This window comes from Octopus sinensis, linkage group LG14 (genome assembly GCF_006345805.1).
Source record: "Octopus sinensis linkage group LG14, ASM634580v1, whole genome shotgun sequence".
Taxonomy (NCBI): domain Eukaryota; kingdom Metazoa; phylum Mollusca; class Cephalopoda; order Octopoda; family Octopodidae; genus Octopus; species Octopus sinensis.
In genome coordinates this window covers 30,643,132-30,644,897 of record NC_043010.1, presented here as the reverse complement: position 1 = coordinate 30,644,897, position 1,766 = coordinate 30,643,132, and positions in this window count along the sequence as shown.

Below are 1,766 nucleotides of genomic sequence, written 5' to 3'. Positions count from 1 at the left end.
TATGATGTTTTTGTTACCACCAGGGTGGTGCATCATCACTATAATTTTTTTGTCATGCACTCATTACAAATAGCTGACAGGTAGATGAAAGTTAAACATTCCTTTTATCTTTCTAGAAGAAAATGTTTCTTAAAGGTAATATAGCCATTAAATAATGTAAGACACATTTGTTGTGGGTTATGTAAGCTGGGGGAAGGAGATATAAAGAGATGTTGTGAAATCCCCACATAACTGCTGTACCTTAACTGTACCTTAAGCAATTTTTCATAAGTTTGTTCTAATAAACTGTGATAGTTTGGCTTGCTTTTCAATATTTATTATCAGTGACAATTATTGTGTCTTGTGAACTTATGCTTAGCCCCCCTAGCCTAAAGCACTCATTCTCTTATCCATAATATGGCTGCATCAAATACAGAGTGATTTTTTTTTATACATCTGATAATAAAAGAAGCATGTCTTATATGCCAGTAAATATGGTACTTACATAAAAGGAATATTGTCATCCTCCTTCAACTACTCTTCCTTCCTCCACTCCTCCTCATCATCATAATCATCCTTGTTAGCAAAACCATCACTATCATCACCAAGATCTTTGTTATTTGTTTACCAATGGACTTTGTTGATTTGATTTTTATGTTTATTAGGTTTGTTTTACTATTTATTTTTGCAACATGTAGGTAGTGATAGTGAAAGTAGTGGTGGTGGAGCTGACACTCTGGTTGGTATTATTTCTTATACATTCTTAAACCAATGACTGCCCCAAATATTTTGTTTGCTATGAAATTCTAAATTATGATACTTGTTCTGTCATGAGATTTATCTTCCATTATAATTTCTCAGATGTTTTCTTTATCCCACATACATACATACATACATACATACATACATCATACATACATACATACATACATACATACATACATACATACATACATACACATGCACGCTCGCACACACACATACATACATAGATAGATAGATAGATACATACATACATACATACATACATACATACATACATACATACATACATACATACATACATACATACATACATGCATGCATGCATACTAGTTGTCAACTCGTCTTCAAGTAAGTTATCTTGGAATTTCTTCTTGAGCCTCTTTCATGACTTTGTAAATGACTTTTCAGGCCAGATTTCAACTTCACAGAATCATACATACATATGTACATCATTATCATCATCATTTATCATCCAATTTCCATGTTGGCATGGTTCTGGCAAGCTTCAAATCAGCTTTGATTCCTACAACTGGATGCTCTTCTTAACACCAACCACTTTACAGAGTGTATAGAATGCTTTTTTTGTGAATTACTAGCACTTGTGAGGTTGCCAAGTAACTTGTAAGAGAGAAGAAGAACAAGGAAGAATAGGGAAAGGAAAAGGAAAAAGCTCCTTCAATAAAGTGAGGGAGTATTTGAGAAGGGAAAGTGGCTTCATGCTTGTTGGGCTAAAGTAAGATAGAGGGACAAGTACAGGTATCTTGCTTTAGAAGAGATACATGGCTCACCCCTATTATGTATAGAGGTGGGTGGCAGTAGTTGAGAAGGAAATAAAGGAAGGTAGTGGTGGAGTGCCAGAGTGAACTCTCAAAGTTCAAGAAGGAGGGCATAAGACAGGATAAGGACGGTGGTTCATGGGAAGGAAGGTGGGAAGGAATGCATTCATAGAGTGTGAGTAGTGACATACATAGGCATGTATGTATGTATATATTATTTAGGCATGCATGCATGTATATATGCAT